Here is a 25453-nt window from a genome sequence, read left to right as displayed (position 1 = left end):
GTTATAGTAAAATAATAACAATATTTATTGAAAGGAAAACAATAACAGAAATAGGCAAAAATGTATCTAGCACACCAGCAACTTAGTCGATAGGAAAATAAAGGGGAAAGAGGGTTGCAATCAGTATATTTACTGATCCTGTAGAGTAGAGAGGTCAGAGAACTAGTCAACACAGCCAGTGTGTAGGTTGATCTCAATGGGTCCTGAAGCTCATGTTGGCTTGGCAAAGCCAGAGTTTTTATAGGTTTTTAGATAAACGGGGTCATGCTGAGCATGATGGGTTGGGTGCATGATGGAATTTTCCATGGATAGGAAGCTGGGAAAAGGCTGAGACAGGTCTGGACATGGGCATTAATGGGTCTATACAAAATTAGCCATCATGGCAATGGGTCTATCTATGGAGGAGGAGAAAGCGATATCCCCTAGGCAAACAGAACTTTACGAGCCACTGGATCAGCAATACAATGGGGTGGGGTGGGGAACAGAGGAGCTTGGCTGAATCTGTCATTCTGAACCTGAAGTGAAAATCAGGCAAGGTTGTGTGTGGGGGTTAGCCCCAAGATGGAGTCTGGCCAAGCAGGGTCTTGGCAGACTTTAAGACTCTCTGGCTTTGCCACAAGCCTAGGCTATTGAGGAGTGCCACTGGTTGTGGAAGACAGTAAGCCAGTCTGTAGGGCAGCCTCTCCTTTGGGAGATATAGGGGGTGGGAAAGTGGCTTCCCACCTATGGCCTTCCCTACCCAGCCTTTGGCATCTGTGTGGGGGGGGGGGCAGGAAGGAGGCAGCTCATGCCTCACTGCCTTCCCTATGTAGCCTTGCCCAGCCTTTGGAAGATGTGAGGTGGGTGGGAAACAGGCACCCCCCCAGGACCTTCCATGCCTGGTCTGGGAGCTCCTGGCAAGGCTTTTCCTCTGAGATGTCCTCCCTAACAGGTCCTGGGCTCTCAACAGCTCCCCATGGCCCTGCAGCTGGCCATCAGAGTGCTCTTTGCTTTCTCCCACCTTCTGTCTCCTGAAAAGGGCTGGTGGGATCCAGCAGCTTTCCCCACCCTACATGACCCTTGGGATATGTGGGGTGGTTGGGAAGGAGGTAGCCCCCCCCCCAGGGACTTCTGTGCCTGGCCTGCTCTCTGTGGCCTTCCCTGCCTGGAACAGCCTTTGGGAAATAGAGGAAGGTGGAAGGTGGCAGCCCCTCCCCTCCACAGAATTTCTGATCCAGCCTTTAGAAGATGTGGGGGTGGGTGGAAAGGTGGCATCCCACCCCTCCACGGCTTGCCCAACTGATCTTTGGAAGATGTGGGGTTGGATTGGAAGGTGGGGACAGTAGTGACCTATATAGACACTGTTGAATGGGATGGGGAAAGAGGGCCAGTGCCCCTAAAGCAGCTGTTTTCTTCAGGAGAACTGATGCTTTCCTTCCCTCTTCCCTTCCCTCTCCCTTCTTTCTTTCATGGCTTTCCGCTTCTAGAAGACGTCCTCTTCTGATATGGGGTTGGTGGGGCAACCCTTTATATTCACAAATGACTGAAATCATCTCCATCAGATCAAGGGGAGAAACACTTAGATCTTTTCCCACCATTTCAGAATCTGCACGTAAGCACATGCTTAAGCTCTTTATGGGTGTTGCTCAATCAAAATATTGTCTATAATAATCTCTTATAACATAATATGCTTAACTATTTTTTGACAATTTTGCAAGATACACTTCAGATATAATATGAAGATACCATATCTGCTTCTCACATGCTTTCTCCTCATATGCTTTCAAGATCTGGACATGCCCAGAAGCATGCCCCTTTGGATTTCATCCCAAAGATTATAACCTGGAGTATAATGAAACATCCAGCAGAAAAAGGATATTAATCCCTCCACCCCCCATCATAGCATATTCAGAAATTCGGGGTCATAGAGCTCTTGTATATTGCCAGTTTAGCCCTAATACCTGAGTGCTGTATTGATGCTGGGTTGATACATTGGAGAAGAAGGAAGGAAATCAGGGGGTATAGGGTCAAACTAAATGAAATGTATGTGATTATATTTCCAGAAGACTAATTATTTAATTCTGCTTCCATTTAAGCAGGAGAAACCATTACAAATTTACAGCCAAATGTGTCACTTAAAAAAACAAAAACAAAAACAAAAAAGCCACTGCTGTTGTCAAAAGTGGCTGTAATCTCATGCAGATGAGATATTGATCTGTTGCTGATGTTTGTTGCACAGCCAAAGGGGAACCAGGTTGCCAGCTACAAACTCCATTAATCATAGTCTCCTTAATAACAGCACTTAAACGATCTCTCTTGGTATTAACTTATATTGCATCTTTGGCTTGGATCCAAGCTTTCAAAGAGAAGGATTCCTTTGAAGGGGTAGTTTTGTGGCTACTGTAGATCATTTAAATCAAATACTCCTGCTTTCTCAAGTGCTTTGTCTACAGTAATTAGTCTGTATTAAACTCATTAGCTTGATTTAATCCAATTAGTTCAACTGGAAGGAAGGAAAAAACTGAAGCTCATTTGCTTATATGAAATAAATGAGCTTGACAGAAATAAAAAAGTCTGAATGAAATTTGCAAAAGGAAATGTAGCTTGTTAAAAACCTTCATCAGAGCTGAACATGATAGAAAGAAGGTTTGTGTGCTATTTATTGCTGCATCAGTAGGGTTCGTTTTTCTCTAAAGGATGAGTTTTATTAGTATTGGGAGCCAAACCCTGTCAAAATGAAATGTACAGCTCCCACTGATCGTAACAAGTGTTGCACATCTATCAAACTAATAAATTCAGAATATATTTTAAAGGCCATTGCTGCAACCCTGGTTCCACTTAAAGGAAATGAGATTTTTGCAGCTGACTTTCAGAGGAATCTCAAGTTGCCAGCACCTGGTCTTGAAGGATGAGTCTATCTCTTTAACAGATGCATGAGAGGAAGATGTTTGGCAGGAGCTGCATCTCTCCCTGGTACAGTCATATAACCACATCCACCATTCTGGCAACCCTGTTTCCTACGTCCGCCAATTTTATGGATCATGATTTTCACAGATACTCTATGTTGATAACCTCCAAGTGTAACATGTTGAAGTTCTTTGCACAGTGCTCGAGTCCATGACATAACAACCCTTATATGTTGCTGACATCCTTACAAGTGTAGTGTCAACTAGTCCTGATTTTTCCATTTAAAATTCTTAAAATATATAAAAGAGCCTCTTGTGGCGCAGAGTGTTAAGGCAGCCGTCTGAAAGCTTTGCCCATGAGGTTGGGAGTTCAATCCCAGCAGCCGGCTCAAGGTTGACTCAGCCTTCCATCCTTCCGAGGTCGGTAAAATGAGTACCCAGCTTGCTGGGGGGTAAACGGTAATGACTGGGGAAGGCACTGGCAAACCACCCCGTATTGAGTCTGCCATGAAAACGCTAGAGGGCGTCACCCCAAGGGTCAGACATGACTCGGTGCTTGCACAGGGGATACCTTTACCTTTACCTTTAAAATATATAATCAGAACCTGATCTCTTCAATTCTTGCTAGTACTGGGCTCATTCATAACCTTTCCCATCTTTAAACCTTGCAAAACCATTCTTCTTTACAGTAGACTTTAATGTGCATTTTTTTCTGACCTTATATTGACTGGTACAAACATGCTGTCAATAAATTAACCCCAAGCCAGATCTTGAACTCTTGAAATTCTTGGTCAAAAAGGTCAAACAGTCCCCCTGATTCAGCAAAGCATTTTGCCAGATGTTTAGCTTTAAAAGTATACATGCATATGCTTTCCTTCAGTGGAAATTAAGCATGAGTTTACCATTAATCATTTGCTGACTAGAAGCCATAATGATTGTACATATTGCCTGGCCTCGATTTCAATCTCAGCAAAATGGAAAGCTTCACCTCCCAGCTGATATAAAGTTTCTCGGCTGAAAGAAAGCTATTTCATTCTGATCAAAGCACATTCCACTGTCCTGTTTAGGTAAAGACTCAGGCGTGTATTCTAGGAAATAATGAATCTCACTGGTATGGGTCTGAGGATTTTCATTTTCCACTGAAGTCAAGGACAGCTTAGTGGTCTCACAGAGGGCTTTTGCTGAAACAACAAGTTCATGCCTTTCTGGCTCACACAGATTCCTGCAATATGCCCAAAGTGTGCTTTTACATAATCTGCAACAATTTGAACCTCATAAAATTGGAGAGACCATTTTTTAAAGCTTTGCTGTCATAATAACATCTTTAAAATCCTGTAATGTACATATTTTGCCCGCCCAAAAAATCAATTCAGAAAGTGTATTAAACATTTTGTATTTTTGGTTCATTTTAATCATCTTTAGGAGCACATATCTAGTAATTGTTTGAATTTACATTAACCTTCTGTTTTTAGCATCTGAGCATTTTGCTACATCTTCTGCATGGACTATACAGCAGGAGGCTTAAAAGTGATGCTGTTTCCATAACAACAAATAAGATTTGAGCAAAAACACAATGCTCTGTGGTTTCTGTTCTTTCGCAGCAGATAAAAGAAGTTATTCAGAATTGCAGTCAGGAGTGTGGAGAGTTCTATTCCATGTTTAGCAAATGTTTAACTTGTAAATACCTAAGGGGCAGTTGTAGGGTCACACAGATGAATTTTGCATGTGACACACGTTTCTGACTTGCTCTGGACTTTGTTTTCACGTTAGAAATCTAAAGAATAGGCATTTGCAAAAATCTGAATCAGGGAAACATTTAGGGGGACATTTCAGTCTAGTGTTGCCAACAAAGTTTGGCAACCAGAAGGCTGTTGGGAACAGGGAAAGTGAGACTTGTCATAATTACATGAGATCACTTCCTGGGAAAACTTTGGACATCACACATCTGCAATAGTTAATGGAAGAGTCTCTGGAAATGCCTACAAATGTGTGACATCACTTCAGGAATGCCACTGGAAGAAGAAGAGTTGGTTTTTATATGCCACTATGCCACTTTTATCTACCCAGAAAAGTCTCAAAGCAGCTTACATTCACATTCCCTCTCCTCTCCCCACAACAGGTATGTGAGGCTGAGAGAGCGCTGATATCACTGCCCGGTCAAAACAGCTTTATCAGCGCCATGGCGAGCCCAAGGTCACCCAGCTGGCTGCATGTGGGGGAGTGCAGAATCAAACCCAGCCTGCCAGTTAAGAAGTCTGCACTCCTACCCACTACACCAAACTTGAAAGAAAACCCATGAGCAGGGTATTCCTCAACCCTGGTAGGAAGATGGAAGCTCTCCTATTGTCCAAATCTCTCACAAGATTTGGTTGCTTTGGATTGGGCTTTGGTGCTACTTATGTATATTCTCAACTCTGCGGAAGTTGTTTAATTGTGGATAGATGTAATATGGCTAGAAGGACATTACCCATCCATAGAAGAATAACCAAGGGAATGGAACCATGATCATATGGAAAAGACCCACTTGATCAGCTCTATTTATGTGACTGGGATATTTAAGTAATCCCCAATGACATGGGAGCTGCTCAAAAATTTCAACTAGGTTGAGAAACCTTTTAAAGCAGTGGTCCCCAACTTTTTAATCACTGGGGACCGGTCAATGCTTGATAATTTTACTGAGGCCTGGGGGGGGTAGTCTTTTGCCAAAGGGCGTCGTCGCCACCTGAGCCCCTGCTCCACTTGCTTTCCCGCTGGCGCCCCTGACTTCCTGCCGCCTGCTGGGGGGTGCTGCCAGCAGCAGCTAGGCAGTGCCACGCCAAGGGGGAGCCCCAGCCATGGCGGCCACTGGAGAGCACCAAAGGTGAGCCAACAGCATTGTGGCAGGGCAGCCCCCGAGGCAGTAGCCAGGAAGGAGGACGAGGATGAGCCATGGCCCGGTACTAACTGATCTACAGACCGGTACCAGTCCCAGACCAGGGGTTGGGGACCACTGTTTTAAAGGACAACTGGGCTGGAACACTTGCTGAACACTCCTTTATCTCACCAGAGTACTTCAAGCTTTTCCATGGATTAGTGTTTTTTTAATGAACTCTTGTGGTAATTTTTACCCAAATAAATTAAATAAGTTTGGGATAGAAAACTGGCCCCAATGAGAAAATGTTATTTATGGGATTGCTCTGTCCTCCCTTAAAAACAAAACAGAAAGCAAATTGTAAATAGTAACTAGCTGTACTTTGGGGACAGGAACAATGTCCTGTATGAGCCTCTTGTGGTGCAGAGTGGTAAGGCAGCAACATGCTATCTGAAGCTCTGACTATGAGGCTGGGAGTTTGATCCCAGCAGCCGGCTCAAGGTTGACTCAGCCTTCCATCCTTCCGAGGTCAGTAAAATTAGTACCCAGCTTGCTGGGGAAGGCACTGGCAAACCACCCTGTATTGAGTCTGCCATGAAAACACTAGAGGGCATCACCCCAAGGGTCAGACATGACCCGGTGCTTGCACAGGGGATACCTTTACTTTTTAACAATGTCCTAAAAGAACAAACTTATACAGCCATTTGTTTATGTAACTTGCCCAAAAAGTACAGTTGGGGTAGGAAATTCTCTCTGAGGTTAGTGTCAACGTTTTAAAGAGTATAAGAAAACTATCATGCACCATATGGTATAAATTCAAAGATCCACCTAGCTGTACATCATGCTTAATTTTATTGAACAGCCATATGTCTTATAATCAGGTATGATTATCATGGCTTTGTCCTGTTGTTTGTCCCCCACAGCTTTGAGTTCCATTCCACATGTAAAAATCAGATGCCTTTTATAGTCCTAATGACCAATCCCTATGAATGCACATTCAATCCATGTTCGGTGTACAATTGATTTTTCTTCATATGTGAGTTGAATAATTCTCATATTATACTCAAGGCTCAGCATGTCATATAAACACCACATTTACCCATGGCTTATTCCATGATTTCATTTGTAATGCTCTTTCATATAAACCCATTACACACATACAATGCAGGATGTGCTCACTTAAACATGAACAGGACTAATGTTTCTAGTGTGATAGACAAAGGGGAAAATCAGTACAATTCTAAAAAGCCAAGCTTTCCTTGATTTGGCATTTCCAGAGGCATTCTTATCTTAAAAGTGTGGTCAGGTATAAGTCGCCAACAGGCCTATCCCTTATTTGTTTTTATATTTGTCATTTATTACAATATTAGTGTACTGCCAGAAGGGAATAAAGAGATATTGGCTACAGAATGCTTTTCTTTCATACCTTGCTTATTTAGATCAGCTTCCTGAATTATTTTTCATTACATTTTTATATGAAGTATATCTTCTTATAGTCACTTACTCCCCCCACCCCCTTTTTATAGGAAAAAATTATGTTGTATATAAATAAATAATACTCTTTATTGATCAGTGCTGGTAGAAATGAAAGAAATACATTTCTGCAAACTTGACAACGTTCATGACTTCTTCCCAGAGGGAGAATATTTTAGTTTTAATGGTAAAATAAAATGGTAGTACAGATGTGTATCCAGCATATCCTTTATTTGATAATTTACATATAATTCAGATGGGAGCTCAGTCACTTGTTAGAATGAAAGGAAAAATAGACTAATGCTGCTCTGTTTCTGCCTCCCATGTTCCTTTGCTTGCAATAAGTTATTCATTTAGTCACAATTGTCAATTGTGATCCTTACAATAAAATAGATATTAATATTTTGAATATGGCAGAATAAGATTATGTGGTTTATGTGTGAATGGAAAGTCAAAGTTCCAGCTATATGGCTAGAGTAATCCACATACACAGATATGCCCTATACTTTTTGTATTCTCTCAAATAATACAATTTTTGTTGCATTGAGATGATGGGTTGAATTCAGACTAAATTTTCCACTCCTGAAATTGAGTAATTTCCACAAGATTCCTCTTCCTGGTACAGATTCCAGCAGCCACTCATTCAGAAGTCTCTGGATCAGAACAATGCCTGTTTTCAATCCCTTGATCAGTGGTGTTGCCTGAAGCCAGTGGTGTTGCATAAGCCATAAATATGCAGTATTTCATCATACATCAATATGGTATTTATAAAACATATTTCATACCTTTTCAAAAAATGTTTTCAAGTTTCCATAATATAGTATTCCTAATATAACAAACACCTTATGAGAAAAAGAATCAATATTCAAAAATCATATATATATATATATATATATATATATATATATATATATATATATTTCAAAATTCTAACTACACATAAATATACCTTTTCATCATAAAATATAGAAATTATCTTATAGTATCCTCTCAGCCATACAGGCACATAATAGTCATGGATGTCTTAGTGATACTTAACACTGTAATGGCATCCCAAAGTTTGCTCATAGTACTTTTTGTTTGTTTATATTTATATTTGCCAATAAGAACCTTTTTCAGTAATCAAATAGGTGCAATACAGCTGTAGCTAATTAATGCAGCTAGACTTTGTTTAAAGAAATATTACATGCTGCTATCCCAATAAGCTGGTACCAAATCATAGGAAGCAGGACAAATCCCAGGCTGAATTTAAACCATTCGGAAATATCCAAAAACATTGTCTTTGAAGTAGCCTACATTGCAGGTCAATTCTCTGATGTGGTCTTTTGGAGATTTGTTCAGGAGGCCATAAGTGGCGCTTTCCCCAGGCGCCCATAAGTGGCGCTTCCACAATAAGTTTTTAATCCAGGAAATATGTTAGTAGTTTCAATGGACGTGATGAAACACCTATATAAAAAAATCTACATGGGCACCTAATAGCATAGATGGTGTTTTTTAACCACAACTTCTAAATGATTTTATTTGGATTTCTTAATTATTGGTATAGGTATAAGTTTTTAGTTCAATCATAAATTTACAAACCATACAATGTTCACATCTAAAACTGAAAGGTGCCTCCCTCCCCAGTTCTCCTTGGAGTCACCAGTTCTCTGATAGTATGATTCCTACGCCATGCCAAAATAGCTTTTTGTCCACACCCAGGGATATGTGAAACCAGATGCCAATGCCTGTATATGATTTGTTTAATGTCATTTGAAACTGTGAAAATTCAAAAGAACAGGCAAGGTGATCCATGGATTCTATGGTCTTATAAGTTAATAAACATCAAATCGGTCTGTCGGGCATGTAATCTTGCTCGGGTTATAACTTCAGGATATCCTTTGTTTCTACGAGCTGAATCTAATTCTGCACTAGCTGCCTCAAATTTATCATTACATTTGTTGATGCATCTCAATCTCTAAAACTGGACAACAGGCAAGTTATCTCTTAAATGCTTTGAAATACTGATGAAAACTTGAAAGCATCTTTTGAAAAAGGTATGAAATATATTGTATAAATATCATATGATGAAATACTGTCTACTTATGTCTTATGCTTGTATTTAGGCAACACGATCAACACTAAGGATCAAGGGATTGAAAATGGATATTATCGAGAGAAGGAAGAACATCTTGAGGCATAGTGAAATAATGAATAATTGTTCATATTAAGTATTACAGAAATCATCTTTGGTGGATGATATACTATTACCCTGTAATAAGGAATGAATATTTACTGATATGAACATCTAAGTAATACATGAAGCTGACTACATATAGCATTGAAGAGGGACAAAGAGATATATGATATTCTAGAAGAGTCGGTTTTTATACCCCCATTTCTAACTACCCAAAGGAGTCTCAAAGCAGCTTACAATAGCCTTCCCTTCCTCTCCTCACAACAGACACCCTGTGAGGTAAGTGTGGCTAAGAGAGCTCTGACAGAACTGATCTATGTGAACAGTTCTAACCAGACTGTGACTAGCCCAAGGTCACCCAGTTGGCTGCATTTGGGGGAGCAGGGAATCAAACTCAGTTCTCCAAATTAGTGGCTGCTGCTCTTAACCACTTAACTATTCTTACAAACCAAGTCCAAGCTCAGTTAGAAATGGGAATGAATGTTCATAAAAACAGTGTCTACTAATTGTCATGAACCCCGATTCATGCCTTCTTCTCTTCCTGCCACCTGGCAGGGCCAGGCCTCGTAAAGCCTTTAAAAAAACCTGAAGATTTCCAGCAAAGGCCAGCCTGTACAAGTTCAGGTAACATTTTATCAAATCTCCAAACTAAAAATATGAAAGTGATAGAAAGAGTCAGATCTTACTTCAGCATGAAATCAATAGTGATATATCTAGGGAAATGGTGACCTGAACAGGAGTGTTCTTAAAGGCTCCAAATTTATCTCGCTGTAGGCATACTATGTAAGAACAGAGAGAACTTATTCCTCTATCCTCACCTTTCCCCTTGCAGGTGATAGTTAGCTCACAGCTGATTCCACTGGGGGTCGGAGGCTGATTTATTCAGGCTCCAGTTAGGGTCTCATAAGATCAAGATAATTTAACGTGACCTTTTTAACTGAATGTATTTCAAAATGAGCTGTGGCCCTGAATTCTGGAAGTGGGTGCAAGGTATCTGTTTGAGGCAAAGATTTTAATAAATGGGAAAATAACAAAAACAATCTGAATTGAAAAAGGAACCCATCAAGGAGCCCTTTGTGGTTTCTCCTCTTTATCCTAGTGATAGAGATTCTAGCTACAAAGATCATTCATTCATTAGAGTTGAATAATGTTAATGTCCTTTGGAGGGTATTGTCAGTCATGCGGTTCCTCAGATGCACTGTGCCCTGATCACATATGGCCTTGAAGGTTAACACGAATACCCTAAAAGGGATCCTGAATTCAACTTAGTAAAGCTACCTCAGGGCTGAAGGAATGTGTATGAGTGAGGAGTCATGCCACTGCATTCTGGACCACAGTTTCCAGATCAGCATCAAGGGAAGGCCTGTGTAGAGAGCATTACAAAAGCCCAATCTGGAGGTGACTGTCAAATGAATCACTGTGGCTAGGTATTCCAGGGTCAGGTAGGATGCTAGTAGCTTAGTCTAGTGGAGATGCTAAAGTGCCAGTTGAGCTACCTCAGTTCCTTGTGCCTCCATTGACAGGAAGGCATCAAAGATCATGCCTAAATCCCCAGATGATTTTGGAGCCATAAGCTATACACTGTCTAGGTAGGGCAATCATTCTTCCTCACCCAATCCTTTCCTACCCAGCCACAAGATCTCCATCTTGGAGGAGTTGAGTTTCAAGTGACAATGATTAAGCTAGACTATCACTGCTTCCAAACATCTGGTGAATGTTTCTGGGGGAGAGTCCATCCAACCATACATTAGGATATAGAACTGGGTGTCATCTGCATATTGATGACATCCCAGCCCAAACCTCAGAACTAGCATGGAGATGTAAAATAAAGTGGGAGAGAAAACTGCACCCTGCAGTACTCCACAAGGCAGTTGGCATGGACATGAGTGGCTGTTTCCCACTGCAACCCTGGAGATAGTAGATCAGCCACTGGAAGGCTGTCCCCTTTATGCCAGCATTGCCAAGGCAGTGAACAAGAATTTCATGATCTACCATGTTTAACAATGCCGTGAGATCCAGCAACACAAGCAGCACCAACCTGCCTCTGTCCAGCTGTTGATCAGGACTACTAAAGTCATCTCCACAACATGGCCAGGATGGAAGCCAGATTTAAATGGGTTGAGGACTGAAGCTTTCTCTAGGTATGCCAAGAGTTGGTTTGCAGCCACCCTTTCAAACACCTTTCCCAGAAATGCCAAGTGCAAAATGGAACAGTAACTGGTCAGGTTTCAAAAGACATTTTTTCCCCAGTAATGGCTGGACCACATCACCTCTTTTAGCCTCTTTGAGAATTCCACAGTAGAAAGGGAAAGGTTTATTATCTACTTCAAATGAACAAGTTAAAAATCACCAGACCTAGTGCCAACCATTGTGGTAGCCCACTATTTTCTATCTTACTACTTTATACTCACTTTCTGTTTCCTGTTAATTAACCAGTTTTTAATCCAGAAGACGACTTATTATCTTATCTGATGGCTGCTGAGTTTTTTATGAGGAGTCTTTGATGAGTAAATTTACCAAAAACTTTCTGAAAATCTAGGAAAATGGCACTGTGAACAAGTTCACCCTTGTTCACTTGTTTGTTCGTCCTTTCAAAGATTAGTGAGACAACATTTCCCTTTGAGAATCCATGCTGATTCTTCCTCAGTAGTTTTTGTTCATCAATGTGTCTATTAATTCTACCAACTGTCCATTATCATTGTTCCATACCTAATATAGTGCAGTATTTACAAAGCAATAAATTGGACTTCTATGTGAGCAGAATCAGATACCTTTGAACAAGAAAAAGATTCAGTTTGCTCATATCAATAAATTATATATCAAAACAAGAGTCACATTCTTTGTATGCCAGCCCCTGCTAGATAGCCTTGTTTCATTGGATGTCTACCAATTAGTGACTGCAAATACAGTGTAAGTGGTCTGGTTGTCTCAGTCCATGGAAATGTAGATTCACCGTTGCAATTCAGAGGCTTGACACATACACTACAGGTGTGACTGGTGAGATACTTTTGCTTTGTTTGACCCCACACCATATTGTTAATGTCTATAAGAGAGATATCACTTGTTACTAGCACTTGTTTCTATTTAAGTTCCCCCTCCCTGTGAATAAACCACATAATTTACCTGATTTTTCTGTACAGATCTTATGCCTGCAGGATGGAAATGAACCACTCCAAATTGCCCTTCACTTTGCAGCACCAAAACATGACTCAGGCTTAATTTTGTTACCCATTTGAAAATGAAAAATATGATGCAGAATGGTAGAAGATTATAAAGATATTGTTTATATTAAGTTATGAATCCATTTACTCAGATGCCTCTAGAGTAACCTCAAAGCAGACTTATCTCATCGTTAAAAAGAAAATTGTATGAGTATCATTTCACAAACAAATTTAGACCTCAGGGAATTTTTAAGATTTGCTAGGAATATTAGGCAATTATCCACTATAGGAACATCAAGAAACATTTCTGAGGTCCAAAGTACTTGGAAAATGGCATATCTTGCTGAAAGCAATAAAATGTAGCTAGATTAGGAAGCCACATTTCGAACAAAGTGAGGATGCTGTCACAGACATCTGATGAATGTTAGCTGGATGTAAAAAAGTTGAAATGGGATCAAAGAAAGAAAGAAAGAAAGAAAGAAAGAAAGAAAGAAAGAAAGAAAGAAAGAAAGAAAGAAAGAAAGAAAGAAAGAAAGAAAGAAAGAAGCTTTAAGGTCTGAAGTGTGATAGTTTTAATTTTATTTAGATCCTGGAAGAGTGCTTACTTAACTTCATCAGTCATATAGAGCACACAGAGGCACTGGAGTGCAAAAATAATCAAATACTTTATTCATTCATTAAGAGAGTTAACAAAAGAAAACAATAAGATAGCATTGTGCAGCCTGCACAGAACTCTAGTGATAAAAATGCTGTGAACTAAGAGGACAGAATCATAGAGTTGGAATCATCTTGTCCAACCCTCTGCCCTATGTAGGATCAACCTAAAGCATCCATGATAAGTATCTATCCAGTTGGTGCTTAAAGACCACCAGTGAAGGGGAGCTTCCTTAGGCAGCCTATTCCACTGCTGAACTTCTCTGACTGTGAAAAAAAATTCTTGATATCTAGCCAATACTATTCTACCTGTAGTTTAAACCCCATAACTGCAGGTCCTATTATCTGCTGCCAACAGGAATCTTTCCTTGCTCTCCTCTAACATTTCAAATACTTAAAGAGAGCAATCATGACCTTCTCAACCTCCTCTTCTCCAGGCTGAACATTCTCATGTCCCTCAGTCTTTCCTTATAAGGTTTGGGACCCTGCCCCAGGATCCTCTTCATTGCTGTCCTCTATACCCTCACAATTTTGTCAACAACCTTTTTGAAGTGAGGCCTCTAGAACTGTATACAGTACTGCAAGTATAGTCTGACCAAAGTGGTATAAGTGTCCTCTGTGTGTAGCATTTATGAAATGAGTAAGTATTGGACATGCATACATTATTCAGCAGATAAATCACAGAAATCTGAATCAAGGTATTGAAGTAAAATTTTTAAAAAGAACAAGGAGGACATTAAGAAATATGGAACCACATCCTCATGCAGAGAGACAGCAGGAGCAGTGACATGTTAGAATATTGGACCTGGCTTCATATTCCCATGCTGCCTTCAGATTCATTGACAGCCCAATCCCATCTCTCTGACTTCAACAGAAGGGTGGACTCTATTTCGGACTGCACTGTCTTTAATTTTGAGCCAGTCACTATCTCTCAGTCTTACCTACCTTCCCTGGTTTCTTTGAGAATAAAATGAGGAAGAGAAGGATCACATATTGTAACCTGACTTCATTAGATGGAAAATGGGATTTTAAAAGTTGGTGCGTGAAAGAGACATAAAAAGACAGCAGCCAGTGTTGATGCATCTTTCTTTGCACTTTCATCCATGAAAGAATAGAAGCTGCTCTGATCCTTCACACTTTTATAAGCCAGATCTTTCAACAGGTAATCAACTGTGAATTTTCATACCATGCTAATTTGTTTCAGTGGTCCATAGAAAAGACTAGTTAGCAATGTAATTCTAGGCACACTTTCCAGAAGGCAAACTCCTTTGAATTCAATAAGACTTACTTCTAAGGAAACATGCTCTGGCTTGTCCTGTAAAACCCTGGATCTGGGGAGTCGCTAATTTTGAAATTAATATTGCCAATCACACAGCAGGGGAAAGGCATCTCTTGCCTTTTTTTTTCTTGTTTCCTCATGCCACTGTGAGCAATGGCAATAGAATTTTTTAAAAGTCAATCTCTATAGGATTCATCAGAAACCATATAATGAACCGATTCTGCAATTCCCACAGAGGTATGTCATCCCTTCTGGGAATTTTCTACGCTTTTCAGAAGCCCTCACAATATATATATGCCATTTGTTTAATTGTCCCCCCTCATAAACGCTTTCGGTTCCTGGAACTAATTAACTAAACAGGCCTTATAATGAAGATAAGGTTACACAGAAGGTGTGCAAACAACAGGTAACCTATTTTAACAATAAAATCTGAGATGGAGTAAACCTTGTACTAAATAAACTACAAACAAGAGCCAAAAGGAAATGGAATTGGAAATTACTAAAAGGAAGAATCCCAGTACTTTCTAGATGACTAATTAGTGCTGCCAATTCCCTGCAAGGGGGGGGGTCATGGAAAACCCCTCCCACAGCTCCCATTGCCCTAGTGGCAGTTGGAGAAAAATTAAAACAACAACTTCAGTATTGCTTATGATGCTGCTTCACTTCCAATAAATACCCCAAAGTGATGATAGATAACTCTAAGAATTGCCCCCAAACCATAGAATTTCCAATAATTCCTGAAGTTTCCCACTGTCCCTTTTGATTTTTTAACTCCAAGTGACACAACCTCTTTGCTGACCTTCCCACATGTCCCTGCCCCCAACCCTATAGTTAATATACTACAAGGCCTATGATTTGATATCTATCTTCCTTCAGGTTTTTAGTAATGCAAAGCAGACCAAACAAAACAAAACAAAAGCCTAATGAATTAAGAAAACTCTTCCTCACTCTACTATGCTTAAGCCCAGGAAATAAGATCAGCAGATGCTGGCTTCCATACCTAATTGAAAACTCTACTTGAAAACTCAGTCATACACACTAAAGAAAAGAAAGGAAAATCTCTTCAGCTTGGGGATAAAATTTTAACCGTAGATAAGCAGCTTTTAAAGCTTTTAAAACTTAAATTATCTAATATATATACATGTGTCCGGGCCCGCTTGGCCTCTGAGCCGGGAGCCCGGACATATCCAACCATCTCCCCCCCCTCCACTGAAGAGCCCAGCATACCCAGACAAGGCGCCAACCCACCTGTGCACAATACTGGCTCGTCTGCCAGCACCTGCGCCAAATGCACTCGAGCTGAGGGGAGGAGAGAGAAGGGGAAGTGAAGCGGTCGGCTGTGTGACGGGAATAATAAAACAGCACTCAAACATCTGGAAACTGTTCTAGGGACGGACCCAGAGCCACGGGAGGGGCCCGACAACATGATTATTTTAACTTCAATAAGGTATATGGGATTGTTTTAATACTTGTTATCCACCCTGGGCCATACAGAAAAAGATGAATGATAATATCAACAACAATAACTACAACACCTCATCCCACATTACCATGTTCAAAAACAGGGGAAGGAGAATGGCCATGGTAGCAAAAACCATTTGGGGAAGAAGGTAGGACTGTTTAAATATGGTGTCCAGTGTTTTCAGTCAAGGTGCAAACCTTATTCTTGTCTTGTCAGTGTCATGCCTTGTCCTTTTTAAAATGTCATCATGTTCTTCCTAGCATAAATATGGCAGACTTGTATTCTCTTGGGATCAGAATGCGACTGGGAACTATATTTTAAACTGAGACTCATTCCGATTGTAACGGGAATATTTTTAGCAACCAAATACTTAGTATAAAAATGGGCAACAATCTATTTGAGATGAATTGATATCCATGACTACCAAATCCATCTAAAAATTCCTGCACCTATTGTGTAATCTTTTTTTTTATAAATCCCCTTATTTTAGTCACACAAATAACCATAGGATATGCTTCCTATAGCTTCATCCTCATGATGTTTTCATCTCTTTTCATCTTTTTATACCAAACCATATGCTGTTTTATAATACTTATTCATGCAATTGTTTATTCCTGAGAAAAAAGATGAGATTTTATCTTGACGTGAAATACTCCAAAAGCAACACAGAAAGTTAAAAAAAAAATCAGCTCACATTGATCAGAAATGGAACTGCATGACATAAATTTCCAGCATATTTTACACATTTTGTAGCTTCAAAGCCCATTTGTAAAAACTGGGCTTTGAAAAGGGAGAAGGGACAAGGGGAAGGGAAGGAAAAGGGGAAAGCCCCCACCAAGCCTACTTTATCGTTGCTGGAGAGTGGGGCAGTGGTGAGTGAAGCAGTGGAGAGGCCCCTGGCTGCCAAGCGCTGGCAGAGAGCAGGGGCAACTGGGAGACCCCTCCTCACCGGGTGCGCTGGCGGAGAGCTGGCCCTGGATTCGGGAAGGCCTTTAGCCGCTTCTGCAACACGGCAAAAGGCCTTCCTGGATGCAGGGGCACCTTAGAGCCCCCTCCCCACCGGGCACGCTGGCCAAGAGCTGCCCCTGGGTTGAGGAAGAGTGGATTCTGGGGGCATTGTGCCCATTGCTGGGGAGCAACAAACCTCCCTAGATCAAAGAGGCACTCTCAACCCAGCAGCATGGTAGCACACCGGTGACTTCCCGGAGCTGACTTCTTTGCTGTTGCTGAAGGGCTGGTCAGAGGTGAGCAAGGCCTAAGCTCAGTTCCCAACTGCTCTGGTCTGCCAGCCAAACCAGGTCACCCCCATCCCCACCCCTTGCCACCCAACCCAGGGGACTCACCTGAGGCCTAACTGGCAAGACCAACCTTTGGCTCATGGCCTTTTTCCTATTGGTGGAATACCCCCCACACAGACACACACACACACTTAGGGTCAATCGTCTCCAGTTTTTAGGAATTTGTCATTGGGACTGCAAACCACAGAAATATTATATATGCAGTGAGCTCCTCATGTACTTATCCTATTCTCTTCTCTTAGCCTCTTGAAGTGTTAGCTGAACAGTACAAGAGACTCTAGCAATTAAGTTCTGACAGATTTATCAACAACAAGGCAAGGAGCTTTGAAGGCACCTCTTAGGTCTAGCAGAATTCAGTTTGGGATATAAAATCATAAATTTGGAAGGGCCACATAGGCCATCTAGTCCAACCCATAATTGAGAACTAAGAGAGCATGTGTCTGAAATTCACCTGTTCCCTCTTAATAAAACAGTAAGGGGAGTTGGGGTGGACTCAGTCCGGGGGGGGGGAGGCAACAATGGGCCCCTTGGCCCTGGACTGACAAGTGGAGGGGCCAATCGGAAGGCGCAAAGTACCTTCCGATTGGCGCCTCACCAGGACACACCAAAATTTCATCAAGTCAGCCTAGCCAGCGGCTATCAGGAGACATGGCTGCCTGTCTGCTCCTGACCACCGAAGGAAGAAGAGGTCAGAAGGGCTCCCAAGGGGGATGAGAACAGAGGCTTGGACAGGCTGCGCCAGCCCTTTTCGCCCCAAGGCTGCCCTAACTGTCATGTCCAACTGTAAATTACCTCAGAACCCTGACAGAGCTGGCAGGAGGCTGCAGAGTGCTCCCCCTCCCCCCTTCAGGCCTTCTGTGAAGGAGCCTCTGACAGGCCCTGACTCAGGAGAGGGAGGCATTTTCCTTCAGAGAGCAATGCAGGAAAGTCTGAGGGCATTCCTTTTGAGAGTGGGGAACTTTCCCCTTCTGCCAAACAGTTGGCTGAAAGGGAGGCCACAGAAAAGCCCCTTCTCACTTAAAATACTGCTCTGCCCAGAGGTTAGACACAGACAAGCCATGTGTCTTTCTTGTTTGCAACTCTCTGCAGATTTGAGGCCTACTGCACAGTGTTATTTTGCAGGTAAAACTGGTTCTTTTGCCCCCCTTGTTTCCTCTGTACAACAACCCTGTGCAGTATGCCTCAAGTCTTTCAATTCAACAACAACCTGTGTGGGAGGCCTAAAATGTTTCTTCTCTACCACAAAGTAGCCCTTTCTGCCTGGGGAGCTGATCTTTATACTCTGCTGGTGAGCTGTAATTCTAGGAGCTCTCCAAGCCGCACCCTTACCAGCAACTGTTTGTATTCTGGGGCGCAGACAGGCAGACCAGCATCAGTCCTGTGAGTCTGGAAAGTACAGGAAGATCTAAATAAATATTTACAGACTGCTTTAGGATGCTTTGGGCTGATCCTGCGTTGAGCAGGGGGTTGGACGAGATGGCCTGTATGGCCCCTTCCAACTCTATGATTCTGTAAATAGTGAACAAGTAAATGGCTGGAGACACATGACTTTTTTCAACCTTGGCCTGGCAAATAAAAAACCAGTATAAAAAACCTTACTAAGGTCAAGACTGCTGTGCACAGAGAGTCTTCCTCTTAGGGTTGCCAGCTTCCCTGTGAGGCTCTCTACCCCACCTCCCTCATGGGGAGTCTGCTACGAGGAGAGAAAGGGAAGACAATGGGAAAATGCTTTGAGACACCTGAGGCCTGCTGGGTCACTGCGGCCCATTCCCAGTTCTCTCAGACCTCTCACAGTCCCACATACCTCACAGGTTGACTATTGTCGAATGGAAAAGGTGTTTGTAAACTGTTTTTAGACTCCTGTTTACAGTAGTAAACAGCAGGGTACAAAAATCTATTCTTCTAAGGAGCAACCATGAAAGAAGCATGTGGGTACATAACATTTTATCAACAGTGAAAAAATGGAAAAGAAGGAAGAGGGTGGATCCCCGTGTACTGTGACTATCCCATTTGTATTAGGGCAGAGGGGCAATTTGGTGTCTGTGGCCTAATTCACACAAGAAGGGAAATGATGTTGAATGAAGAACTGGGATGAATTGGTTGCCATGTAATCTCCCCCTAAGAAGAGTTTCCAGTCTGATTTTCCCTTCACATATCTGAAGACATGGCTCTGGAAAGCACATTTGTAACCACTATGCCACAATTCTTAAAGGTCAGTCATCTCCCATACTCAATGAACATTCCACACCACAGGTTCTTGACACCCATATCTCCACACCCATGCCCTCATTTGCCACCACACCACCACAACCTCCCACACAACACACACATTCAACCCCATGCCCTTACAGACTGGACAACACCTCTCCTTCCTCTTCCCACTGTCAAGCTCTAGTGCCTGTTGTATTCTTGGATACAAGGGGTGTTGCCCCTAGTTTGTAATAAAGCAACCACTTTGAGGTCTCCACTGTGTGTGCCAAGTTGTTAAAATGTTCTCCTACAGGTTTCTCTCTTTTATGATTCTTGATGGCCATTTTCAGCCTTTGCATTTCATTTCAGTAACTGTCTGCTAATTTTTTTTTCTGTCATTTCAGACACACCCATTTTAGTAACAAGCTGCTAGCACAATTTATTTGCCTGCTCATACAAACCCCTTATATTGGGTTAGCAAAGCATGGTTTGGCTGCTTTCAACGCCTATTATTTTCTTCCCTTTTCTACCCCTTTTTTGAAATTCTGAACTTTTGTGGTAAGTTGTTTAAGAAGTCCATAGTACTTCCTACAGTGCAATTCTTTTCCCTGCCACTTTTTATCTTCCATTAACTTTTTTTAAATGTTCTAAGTTGAGTGTTATAGCACTAAACCAATCTAACACTCCAGTGTTATAGTAGCATCTCTAGATGTTTGGAAGCAGAGATGGTTTGGCTCAAGTAGAGTCACCTGAAATGCAATCCTTCCAAGATTGAGGTCCTGTGACTGGGTTGTAAATGGTCAGATCAGGCAGTGTGTTACCCTCTGCTTAGATGGGGTACAATTAAAGATCTCACCAGGAATCTGGATGTTATCTTCAACACCTCATTTATGAAGGCACAGATCACTAGAGTAGCCCAATCAGCATTTTTCCATCTGCACCAAGTGAGGCTACTAGTGACCTATCTGGCCACAGTGATCCATGTGATTGTCACCTCCAGGCTGGACTTCTGTAACTTGCTCTGTGTGGGCCTGCCCTTGAGCCTGTGTGGTATACATGTGGTATAAAATGTAGCTGCAAAGGTGCTCACAGGAACATCTTGGAGGACCCATATCCAGCCAGTGCTGAGGCTGCTGCATTGATTGCTGGTTATGTTCCAGATCAAGTTCAAGGTTTTGGTATTGACCTTTAAGGCCTTACATTGTCTAGGTCCTACATACCTGAGGAACCAGTCATCTCCTTATGTCCCTTGCAAGGCACTCTACTCTGTGAGTACTAATAGACTGGTGGTGCCCAGCCCTCATGAGGTTCACCTGACCTCAACCAGGGCCAGGATCTTTTTGATCCTGGTCCCTACCTGATGAAATGAACTCCCAGACAAGGTGAGGGCCCTACTGCAGCTGATACAGGTCTGCAGGGCCTGTAAGATGGAACTCTTCCACTAGACATTTCATCAGGGTTAAGGATTGGGAAGATCACTAGGTCCCCCTTCCCTTCCCTCTTTTGGATGTTTCCATCATAGTTCTCATGCCTTTTATTGATTTACAGTTCAGGGTCTAATACCTGCCAGGAAAAACTTGTCTTGGCAGTGATTTCTGCCGCTGTCTTTGTTTGTTGTTGTTGCTATGCTGTTGGGGTTTTAATCTGGGTTTTAATTGTTTTAGACTAGTTTCAAAGCCCATTTATAAAAATGGGCTTTGAAAGGGGAGAAAGGGAAGGGGAAGGGACACGGGGCAAGCGATCCCGAGGCCGCGAACCAAGCAGTGCAAAAGGCGTCCCCGCAGTGAGGCGGGGCTAGGTGAGGTGGAACCGGCGGAGCACTCACTGCCAGGAGAGACTTGGGCATGGGCAGCGGCGCGACAGTGGGTCTGGGGCAGGCTGCAGAGGTGGTGGGACAGTGAGTGGGCGGAGTGTGGTCCCCGCGGGAGCAGGCGGAGTTGTGGAGGAGAGGGTCCGGCAAGGTGTCAACCGGCTTGGGTTGGGATCTGGAGTGGGGCAAGACGGAAGCGTGAAGAGGCGAGGAGGGGTGAAAAAGGCATGGGAGGAGAAAAACGCATGGAGGGGGGCGGGGCGAAGGTGGGACGGCGGGGAGGGGAACCAGGCATGCACAGGAGTCCGCGCATGCCTGGTTCAGTCTAGTGCTGTGGCAGCGTCCGCGCAGGTTGCGAGGCGTAGCCATGCTGCTAGAGGAGGCTCAGGGAAGGGCCGGCAATGGTGAGGAGGGAAGAAAGGTAAGGAAGGGGGGAACGGCATTCGGGCAGGGAAAGGGACGGTGAGGGTGGGAGTGGGAAGGGCAGGGATGGTGGCAAGTCGAGAGCAGGAAGCGAGGGGGGTAGTAAGTGGTGCCAGGAGGACTCACCGCTCACCGTCCTTCTGAGCAGCGAGTCCGCTGGCAGGCGAGGCCGGGCCAAGCAGCCAATGGCTCCCCATTGGCTGCTTGGCCCTCGAGTGGCACTCAGAGGCTCCTGATGGTTTGGCTCAAATTTGGCTCCTGATTTGCCCCTCAAGGTTTTTATCACGGACAGGGTCCGCCCTAACTCCTCCCCATTAGCCCTTAGGGCTTTATTTTATCCGTTCCACAGGAGCGGTTAAAGATTGTTATATTTTAATACAATTGTAAGCTGCCTGGCTGAGAGCGGTGGCCAACAAATCACATAATTAATAAACAGACAGACAGATTTATCTTTTGATGTAGGATTTGACCTGTTTGCCTTGTGTAGAGAACTGAGTGTTGGCAATTAACGCTGTATACCATTTTAGAAGGTGAGCAAGTAAATGAGCCTGAGAAGGTGAAGCTGATGCTGTGCTGTCTGCTACTATGTGGCAGCAAAGTTGGCATCTGGGCTTATTACAAGTTCTGGTACCAGTGTTCATGTTCAAATGAGATGCATTTTTCTGGGTGAGTTGTTTGAGAAAGGGGCTCTCTGTATACAAAAAGAAAGGTTAGTGACCCAGTACTTGTGAAAGAGAATGGTCATTATCCAGTAGAGTTTGTGATGATGAGATGAACTGTTGATGATGAGATGAACTGTTTTGAATTGAGAGCTGTTTGTGACCACAAGTGGTGTTCTGTTATTGTCTCTTTTGGGCCTGCCTTGCAACAGATTTTCTCTGGATGCCATTCTGGCTTTGTTAATCTGTTGTTGTTTTTTTTACTTCATCAGGTGGATACTCTAATTCCAAAAAGTTTATTGTAGATCCCTCAGGTGAGAATTTCTGTCTGTAGGATTGCAACAGATGCAGCTGTAGTGTAGAGCCTGGCTGCATAGAACGGATCATTTGATATTAGTAGGAGGGTAGTTGGAAAAGCATATAAGTATGTTTGTTGATCAGTAGGTTGCCGGTATAAGGTAGTATCTCTACGTTCATTGTGAATTTTACAGTAGCAGCCAGAAAATGTATTTCTTCTATAGATTGGTTAGCTGTTATTTGCTATAGAAATGCTCCTTGTCCAGAGTTACCCTTCAAAGTAATCTCAATTGACAGTATGTGCTAACAGCATAGCCTCTGATGGCTGACATTGTTCAAATATAGTCATACTAAAAAGTTTTGCTGAATCAAAAACAAAACAAAACACCTCATGAAGTGCAAGTCTGTGTTATATGTGGATTCAGATGTATTGATTGATAGAGCTTTAAAAAGAAGCCAAGATAAAACAGGTCCTCACTATACCATCCTTTAGCCAGAGCTATCAGTCTTCACCTCCCATGAACACTAAAATGCATCATGTACAATATATTTCTGCTACCAAGGCCCTTAAAGTACCTTTTAAAGCCCTAGAATAATGCAGAAGGAAAACCTGATAGAACTAGATATGAGAAAGAAAGGACTGAACTGACTGACATGCATGCAAATAACCTTGAAACATACATTGGAGCAGGGTAGCAGTGTTTGTGTGGAGGTGGAATCATACCTTATCCAAACCTGAGCAGAAGCTGCAACTCCCCAAATGAGCTACAGACCAATCCATTGTAAATTCCTTACGATGGGTAGCTGATCCTATGAATTGACTCAACTGAAAATACATTTAATAAATGAACCAACTCTGAATCCACACTACAGAGAATTGAAACATTATTGAGAATTGAAAATAAAGGACTTTGTTGTCAGAAATGGCAAGAATAACAAGTAATAAATGACTATAACTAGTTCCTTTCTATATCCCCAAAACTGGTTAATATCTCTCTCTCTCTCTCTCTCTCTCTCTCTCTCTCTCTCTCTCTCTCTCTCTCTCTCTATCTATCTATCTATCTATCTATCTATCTATCTATCTATCTATCCCATGTGAGTATTGACATTTTGGACAGTGACAAATTTTGGCCAGTTTGTAGCTTGCAACTGGAAGTTTGTGGCAGTGCAACAGGTATGGACATTCTACAAACTTTCAAGCAATTTGTAATAGTTGACTTGCAGGCAAGTCTGATAGGGCAGGAAGAAGGATACTTACACCTGATATGGCTACAACATGGCCACAGTTTATTAAACAGTAAATTTGTTGGCAGAAAAAACTAGGCATGGGACCCAAGAGCCTCTCTATGTGGATTTCTTTCCACTCCCATTGACCACCATAGCCCAGGGAACCACATGTCTCCTTTCCTAGGAGCACAGGTCCCCCTTTTACTGCATGCCACCCAATCAGGAGGTGTTCCAGCCTCACGTGCCAAGAGAGGCACAAACCTCCTCTGGACACGCAGGCCATCTGGCTCTGAGCTTCCAGCCTTCCCAGCCAGGTTGGCCTAGCTCACATCGAGCTGCCTCATTGATGAGGCCTAACCATTACAATTGAACCCCTGTTCAAACCTGTCCATTAGGCTCTCTGCCCATGCCATAGCTGCCACAAGAATGCAGGCACTACCTGAGCCTCGTTCCCGCCAACAATGAAGCACTTTGCACCTAGTTCTGAAGCTTGGCTCTTATCCTATGAAGCCACAGGTCTAAACCCCAGGTGGAAAGATGCACCCCACCGGCCCTATACAATGCAAGAATGGAACTATTAATGCCCCCGTGGTCCACTACCACACAACCCCTCTGGACGCCACTTTGTTGATTTTTCTTACAGTCCAATTGATCTTGCCAGGGAACCGTGCTGTCAGCCACACTCGTCACTCCACTACGCTGGACCAAAAGTTTTGAGTCTCAGGGAGTTGCAGCTGCAGAGCCTCTAGGTCAGTGGTGCCCAACCTTTTTATCACCGGAGACCACTCAATGCCGGGGACCACTCACCGGGGACCACTCAACGCCGGGGACCACTCAACGCCTTTTACTGAGGCCCGGTGGGGGGTAGTTTACTCCTCTACTCTCAACCACTGCCCTAACACTCTCTGATCGCTATGGTAATGTTTAAACATCCCTTCAAAATAAGATACAGACATGCCACAACAATGAAGTGTGTTGTAAAGGGCTGGGGGGGATGAAGTAAAGGGCCAGGGGGAGAGAGAAGGCATCCTTCGGGGCCCACCTCCAATTAGTCGAAGCACCACATGTGGTCCGCGGCCCACAGGTTGGGGATCGCTACTCTAGGTCTCTTGTAATAGAGTTTATCATTTGGACATTTTGTGTCCAAATCATTGACCCCCATGTGTATAACTAATGCTGCTGAACTTTCTTAGGGAGATGAATGCCTGAAGGGGCATCAGCATCCATGTATTTCACAGGTGGTTCCCTGACTGAACCCACCACCTCTCCCCTGTATAGGTTCCTGATCCCTGTCCCTACCTGATGTGCAGCCTGAGGAGCTGGGTACCTGTGAAGGACCTTCCGGGCCTGACCCTTACCTTTAGGCCTGCTTCCATCCCCCTCCAAGTCCCTCCCCCCCGAAACCTCACAAACATAACCAATTCATTTGGTGACTAACATTTCATGAGAGTTCATTGCTTATGAATAGGGCATGACACAATCCAGTCTGTGTCCATTCCTAAACAGCATTGAGGATCTTGGTCATCTGCCTCCAATCATATGACCCCGTTCTCCAAGGTTACCAACTGGTGTTTGTAGTTCTCCTAGAATTACAATTGATCTCCAGAT

The 25453-nt window shown here is 42.9% G+C and overlaps 1 long non-coding RNA gene across 1 annotated transcript in view; it reads right to left on the bottom strand.

Moving 5' to 3' along the window:
* LOC143841781 (uncharacterized) overlaps positions 1-17704 on the bottom strand; it is a 75373-nt gene extending 57669 nt beyond the window's left edge. The window contains exons 1-2 of the long non-coding RNA XR_013232822.1: positions 17691-17704; positions 15728-15778 (exon numbers count right to left, since the gene is read on the bottom strand). This is a non-coding gene — a long non-coding RNA (uncharacterized LOC143841781). The remainder of the gene's footprint in view (positions 1-15727; positions 15779-17690) is intronic.
* Positions 17705-25453: the final 7749 nt, after the last annotated feature.

The sequence above is a fragment of the Paroedura picta genome, chromosome 7 (genome assembly GCF_049243985.1).
Source record: "Paroedura picta isolate Pp20150507F chromosome 7, Ppicta_v3.0, whole genome shotgun sequence".
NCBI classification, from domain to species: Eukaryota; Metazoa; Chordata; class Lepidosauria; order Squamata; family Gekkonidae; genus Paroedura; species Paroedura picta.
The sequence above is the reverse complement of the archived record's forward strand: the minus strand, read 5'-3'. Positions and strand labels throughout refer to the sequence as shown.